General features: G+C 37.8%; 1 pseudogene; it reads right to left on the bottom strand.

Moving 5' to 3' along the window:
* Positions 1-7,125: 7,125 nt before the first annotated feature.
* Positions 7,126-7,536, bottom strand: LOC129674174 (40S ribosomal protein S17-like; annotated as a pseudogene).
* Between the last annotated feature and the right edge of the window lie 294 nt (positions 7,537-7,830).

The raw sequence follows: 7,830 nt of genomic DNA, 5'->3' as shown, positions 1-7,830 counted from the left end.
TGTGTCTTAGTTAGGGTTTTGTTGTTGTGAAGTGATTCAATGACAAAGGAAACTCTTATAAAGGAAAACATTTAATTGGGGCTGGCTTACAGTTTAAGCAGTTGAGTGAATCTATTATCATCATCATACTGAGAAGCATGCAGCATGCTGAAAAAGGGCTGAGAGTTCTACATCTTCATCCACAGGCATTAAGGAAGAGACTGTCCCTGGATGTAGCTTTGAGCCTAGAAGACCTGAAAGCCTGCCCCACAGTGACACACTTCCTCCAACAAGTCCATACCTACTCTAACAAGGCCACACTTTCTAATAGTGCCAATTCGTATGAGCCAAACATTCAAATACATGACTTTATGGAGTCAGACCTATTCAAACCACCACATGCTGTGTAGACTTTATCATCTCTTGAAATTATATTATCCTTCTGTATTGCCAAGGATAAAATAATTTCAAGAGATGATAAAGTCTACACAGCATGTGGTGGTTTGAATAGGTCTGAATCCATAAATTCATGTATTTGAATGTTTGGCCCATAAGGAATGGCACTAGTAGAAGGTACGGCCTTCTTGGAGTAAGTACGGACTTGTTGGAGGAAGTAGAAATGAAAGATGCATTCCACCACACCTGCAGAACAGTGATGCATACTTAAAGAAAAGGGAAATTGTCAGTTTGGTGCCTTTGATTATTCCAACTTGAATCTAGTGTCAAGACATTCAGACCAGTGGATGACTCCGTGGATAAGTACACCTGCCTAAAGCCAAGCCTGAAGTAAAGAGTTCAAATCCCAAGACCCATATGGTAAAAGAAGAGAATCAACTCAAAGAAAATTGTTTGCAGACTGCCATATGTGTACTCTTAGAATGTGTGCATGGACCCCCCCACACACACACACAAACATGCACACAATATGTAAAGAAGTATAATTTTTAAAATTACAGCTATCTGCACTCCCAGATCATCCATAAGAACCACTCAAGCAAACTTAATAAAAAGGGATGTAATAAGCCTACCTAATAATGATTCATATGAAAGTCAGATAATATCAATTAACATTTAAAAAATAAGAATGGGCAGGTGAAGATGACAGCATTTTACATATCTTTCAAGAATATGAGATGATGAATGACCTGTTCATGAAATACCTTATGTCACCATTTCCTGGGCACTCACAGTGTGTGCTTAAGCAACCTCAACCATCCAGGCAAGCTGAAAAGCAGTATGGAGTCATAGCTGGGTAGACAGGGGCCTGAATCACAAAGTCACCGTTCTAAATTTGTAACTGCTTATGCCTTGAGAGACACATTTTTATTAATTGTTATTATTTATTACAATTTTAATAAATTTATTAAAATTTATTCACTTTGGATCCTGGCTGAGGCCCCTTCCTCTTCTCCTCCCAACCCCACCCTCCCTCCCTATTCTCCTCCTATGCCAACCCAATGAAATCAACTACACCCAAGAAAACACAGGATATAGATAACTTCACAACAAAGAATTAAAAACATAAAAATAAACAAGCATTGAAACCTAGTAAGGAACTAACATTCATTGGTCACTATCATTTGCAAACATCAACAGAATCAACTCTCTAATAAAAAGACACAGACTACTAGAATGGTTGCAGAAACAGGATCCAACATTCTGCTGCATTCTGCTGCATTCTGCTGCATCCAAGAAACACACCTCTGCAACACATATACAAAGTACCTCAGAGTGAAAGGCTGGTAAAATGTTTTTCAAGCAAATGGACTCAGAAAAAAGCTATACAGCTATCCTAATATCAAATAAAATAGACTTTCAACAAAAATTAATCAAAAAAAGATGAGGAGGGGCATTTCATTCTCATCAAAGAAAAAATCTACCAGGAGGACTTCACAGTTCTGAACATCTATGCCCCAAATACAAGAGCACCTACATTATTAAAGCTTAAATCACATATCAATCCCAACACTTCAATAGTGGGAGACCTCAATACTCCACTCTCACCAAAGGAAATATCATCCAGACAAAAACTAAACAGGGAAATAAAGACACTTACAGAGGTCCTAAATCAAATAGACCTAATAGATGTCTACAAAACTTTTCACCGAAACTCAAAAGAGTATATATTCTTTTCAGGCCCACATGGAACCTTCTCCAATTTTGACCATATATTTGGTCACAAAGCAAGCCTCAACAAATGCAAGAAGATTGAAATAATCCCTTGTATTCTGTCTGACCACCATGGATCAAGCTGGACCTCAACAACAACAGAAACAGCAAAAAACCTGCACATACATGGAAAGTGAACAATTTGCTACTCAGTGACAGCTGGGTTAAGGAAGAAATAAAGAAAAATTTTAAAACTTCCTAAAATTCAATGAAAATGGAAACACAACATACCCAAACCTATGGGACATAATGAAAGCAGTGCAAAGAGGAGAATTCATGGCACTAAGTGCCTTCAAGAAATAACTTGAGACATCTCATACAAACAACGTAATGGCTCACCTGAAAGCCCTAGAGGAAAAAAAAAAAAGTGGACACACTCAAGAGGAGTAGATGGCTGCAAATAATAAAATTCAGGGTTGAAATCAATGAATAAGAAACAAATAAAAAAATTCAAAGAATCAATGAAACCAAGAGCTTGTTCTTTGAGAAAATCAACAGGATAGAAAAAAACCTTAGCCAAACTAACTAAAAGGCAGAGAGAAACTATCCAAATCAGCAAAATCAGAAACTAAAAGAGGGACATTACAACAGACACTGAAGAAACCCAAACAATCATTAGGTCTTACTACAAAAGCCCATATGCCACAAAATTTGAAAATCTGAATGAAATGGACAATTTTTTTCATAGATTCCATTTACCAAAATTAAATCAAGATCAGGTAAATAGATTGAATTGTCCTATATCCCTAAAGAAAACAGTGGCAGTCATCAGAAGTGGCTCTTCCAAAAAAAGCCCAGGACCAGATGGTTTCAGTGCAGAATTCTACCTCACCTTCAAAGAAGAACTAACTTCAAATCTTTTCAACCTATTCCACAAAATAAAAACAGAAGGAACATTACCAAACTCATTCTGTGAAGCAACAGTCTTGACACATAAACCACTCAAAGACCCAACAAAAAAAACTTCAGACCTATCTCTTTTATGAACATTGATGTAAAAATACTCAATAACACACTTGTAAACTGAATCCAAGAACACATAAAAGTTATCATCCACCATGACCATGTAGGCTTTATCACAGGCTTGCAGGGGTGGTTCAATGTATGGAAATCCATCAACGTAATCCACCATATAAACAAACCAAAGGAGAAAAACTGCATGATCATCTCCTTAGATGCATAAAAAGCATTTGACAAAATCCAACATCCATTCATGTTTAAAGTCTTGGAGAGATCAGGGATACAAGGCACATACCTAAATATAGTAAAGACAATATAGAGCAAGCCTATAGCCAATATCAAACTAAACGGAGAGAAACTTGAATCAGTCTCACTAAAATCAGGGACAAGGCAAGGCTGCCCACTCTCTCCATATCTCTTCAACATAGTGCTTGAAGTCCTAGCTAGAGCAATAGAACCACTAAAGGAGATCAAGGGGATACAAATCAGAAAGGAAAAAGTCAATGTATTTGCAGATAATATGATAGTATACCTGAGTGACCCTAACAATTCAACCAGAGAGCTCCTTCAGCTGATAAAAACCTTCAGCAAAGTGCCTGGATACAAACTAAACTCAAAAAAATCAGAAGCCCTCCTGTATACCAAAGACAAAAAAAGATAAGAAAGAAATTAGGGAACCAACACCCATCACAATAGCCACTAATAACATAAAGTACCTTGGCATGACTCTAACCAAGCAAGTGTTTGAAAAAAACTTCAAGGCTCCAAAGAGAGAAATAGAAGAAGATATCAGAAGGTAGAAAGATCTTCCTTGCTCATGGAGTGGTAGGATGTGCATAGTGAAAATGGTCATCCTACCAAAATAAATCTTCAGATTCAATGCAATTCCTAACAAAATACCAACACAATTCTTTACACATCTTGAAAGAACAATTCTCAACTTCATTTGGAAAAACAAAAAACCCAGAATTGCCAAAATGATACTGTCAAACAACAGATTGTCTGGAGATATCTCCATCGCTGTACTACAGAGCAATAGTAACAAAAACTGCTTGGTATTGGCATAGAAACAGAATGGTAGATCAATGGACTTGAATAGAGGACCCAGAAATAAACCAACACGACTACTGATACTTGATTTTTTACAAAGAAGCCAAACCATACAATGGAAAAAACACAGCATCTTCAACAAATGGTACTGGTCTAACTGGATGTCCACATGTAGAAAAATGAAAATAGATCCATACTTATCACCCTGCACTAAACTAAAGTCCAAGTGGATCAAAGATCTCAAAATAAAATCAGACACACTAAATCAGTTAAAAGAAAAGGGGGAGGGGGAAGAGCCTAGAACTCCTTGGCACAGGAGTCAACTTCCTGAACAAAACACCAACAGCACAGGCTCTAAGTTCAAGAATCAATAAATGGGACCTCATGAAACTGAAAAGTTTCTGTAAAGCAAAAGACACTGTAGTCAGAACAAAATGACAGCCTACAGACTGGGAAAGGATTTTTACCAACCCTGTGTCTGACAGAGAGCTAATATCCAGAATGTATAAAGAACTAAAGAAGTTTAAAACCAACAAATCAAGTAATCCAATTAAAAAATGGAGTACAGAGCTAAACAGAGAATTTTCTGTAGAGGAATATAGAATAGCAGAGAAACACTTAAAGAAATGCTTCACATCCTTAGGCATCAGGGAGATGCAAATCAAAACAGCCCTGAGATTTCATCTTACACCATTTAGAATGGCTAAGATAAAGAATTCAAGTGACAACACATACTGGAGAGGATGTGGAGAAAGGGGAACCTTCCTCCATTGATAATGGGCATGTAAACTTTTACAAACACTTGGTTGAAAATCAATCTGGTGCTTTCTTAGACAATTAGGAATAGAGCTTCCTCAAGATCCAGCTATTACACTCCTAGGCATATGTCCAAAAGATCCTCAAGTACACACACAAAAAAAAATAAAATTGTTCAACCATGTTCATAGCAGCTTTATTCGTAATAGCTAGAACCTGGAAACAACCCAGATATCCCTCAATGGAAGAATGGATACAGAAATTGTGGTACATTTACACAATTGAATACTACTCAGCAACTAAAAACAAGGAAATCCTTTCGCAATCTGTAGCTAGTCATTTTCTTCTGACGAGAGTGTCCTTTGCCTGACAGAAGCTTTTCAGTTTCATGAAGTCCCATTTATTGATTGTTGCTCTTAGAGCCTGTGCTGTTGGTGTTCTGTTCAGGAAGTTGTCTCCTGTGCCAATAAGTTCCAGGCTCTTCCCCACTTTTCTCTTCTAACAGGTTTAGTGTGTATGGTTTTATATTGAGGTATTTCATCCACTTGGACTTTAGTTTAGTGCAGGGTGATAAGTATGGATCTATTTGCATTTTTCTACATGTAGACATCCAGTTAGACCAGTACCATTTGTTGAAGATGCTATCTTTTTTTTTTCACCAATCCTGTATCTGACAGAGGGCTAATATCCAGTATATATAAAGAACTAAAGAAGTTAAAAAGTAACAAATCAAGTAATCTAATTAAAAAATGGAAAACAGAACTAAACTGAAACTTCTCAACAGAGGAATATTGAATGGCAGAGAAACACTTAAAGAAATGCTCAACGCCATTAGTCATCAGGGGAATGCAAATCAAAATGACCCTGAGATTTCATCTTACACCCATCAGAATGGCTAAGATCAAAAACTCAAGAGACAAGACATGCTGGAGAGGTTGTGGAGAAAGGGGAACCCTCTTCCATTGCTGGTGGGAATGTAAATTTGTACAACCACTCTGGAAATCAAAAGAGAAAGCGCTTTCTCAGACAATTAGGAATAGCACTTCCTTAAGATCCAGCTATACCACTTCTAGGCATATATCCAAAATATGTTCAAGTACACAATAAGGATATTTGCTCAACCATGTTTCTAGCAGCTTTATTTGTAATAGCCAGAAGCTGGAAACAACCAAGATGTCCCTCAGCTGAGGAATGGATACAGAAAGTATGGTACATCTACACAATGGAATACTACTCAGCAATTAAAAACAAGGAAATCATGAAATTTGCAGGTCAATGGTGGGATCTGGAAAAGATCATCCTGAGTGAGCTATCCCAGAAACAGAAAGACACACAGGATATATACTCACTCGTACAGACATATAATATAGGACAAACATACTAAAATCTGTACCTCTAAAGAAACTAATCAAGAGGGAGGACTCTGGCTAAAATGCTCAATCACCATCCAGAAAGGCAAAGAGGAAGGATATCAGAAGAAGGAGAAAACAGGGAACAAGTTAAGAGCCTGCCACAGAGGACCTCTGAAAGGCTCTGCCCTGCAGGCTATCAAAGCGGATGCTGAGACTTATGGCCAACTATTGGGCAGAGTGCATGGAATCTTATGAAAGAAGTAAGAAATAGTAAGATCTGGAGAGGACAAGGAGAGCAACAGAAGCAAAAAAATCTGAGCACAGGGGTCTTCCCTGATACTGATACTCCAACCTAGGAACAGGGACTGTCTCTGACATGAACTGATTGGCCTGCTCTTTAATCACTTCTCACTGAGGGGGGAGCAGCCATACCAGGCCACAGAGGAAGACAATGCAGCCACTCCTGATGAGGCCTGTTAGACTAGGGTCAGATGGAAGGGGAGGAGGACCTCCACTAGCATTGGACTGGGGGAGGGGCATAGGAGAAGAAGAGAAAGGGAGGGTGGGTTTGAGAAAGGATGGGGGAGGGATACAAAGTGACTAAACTGTAATTCATAAAAATAAAATTAAATTAAAAAATATGACAAGCCACAAAAAAATAAGAATAAATTAAAAGGAATCACACAACCCAGCATCAAGGGTTATAAGAAAACTGTAATAATAAACTGTACTTTGGTGATGGGATGAAAACTTAGATAAATAAAACAGAATAGAAAATACAGAAATTAACATACATATAGTTTTCCCAACTGAATTTCTTCTTCTTTTTTTCTCGTTTATTGAAAATATGACAACAAATTTAAATGGCTCCACGTGGTGTTTTGAAATTCACCCCAACTGTAAGCTGAGTGATTTGCAAGTTGGAGAGACTGGCAAAGTCCAGAAGCTTCAGCATTTCCTTGCTGTCAGGATCTACCTCAATAATCTCCTGATCTAGGGCTGAGACCTTGGGAAAGTAGTTATCTCTCCCTCTCTCTCTTCTTCCTGCAACTTGATAGCGATACCTCTCCCAGGACCTCTCTGAATCTGCTTCATCTGATATGTGACATAGCCAGCTATCTTGTTGCAGAGCTTCTTGCTGAGGATAATGGCAATCTCTTGGCACACATGCTTGTTGGTATGGAAGTCATTACCCAGGCGCGTGTAATACTTCTTGATGATGATCTGGGCCGCCTTGTTCACACACAGTCTTGCTGCAAACGCGGCCCATGTTGGTGGGTCTCGGGACCCAGTTGAATTTTTATTTAAAAATAAAAGGCTAATTCCAGGAATAATGAACAATATTTTCAACATTTGATAATGGAATAATTGAATTCTATATCTTAAAGATGAACCCCAACCCAAAAGGCATGCCTTCTGTCAAAATTAATTCAAAATGAATCACAAACATAAATGTCAAATTCAAGATTATAAAACGTTTAGGAGAAACAGAGAAGAAACTTTTTCTGATCTGACATTAGTAAAATAGTTCTTATATATGACACTAAAGGCTTGGTTCATGAAA

This window comes from Psammomys obesus, unplaced genomic scaffold (genome assembly GCF_907164565.1).
Source record: "Psammomys obesus unplaced genomic scaffold, mPsaObe1.curated_primary_1811, whole genome shotgun sequence".
Taxonomy (NCBI): domain Eukaryota; kingdom Metazoa; phylum Chordata; class Mammalia; order Rodentia; family Muridae; genus Psammomys; species Psammomys obesus.
Note: the sequence above shows the minus strand (reverse complement) of the source record. Positions and strands in the feature narration are given on the sequence as shown.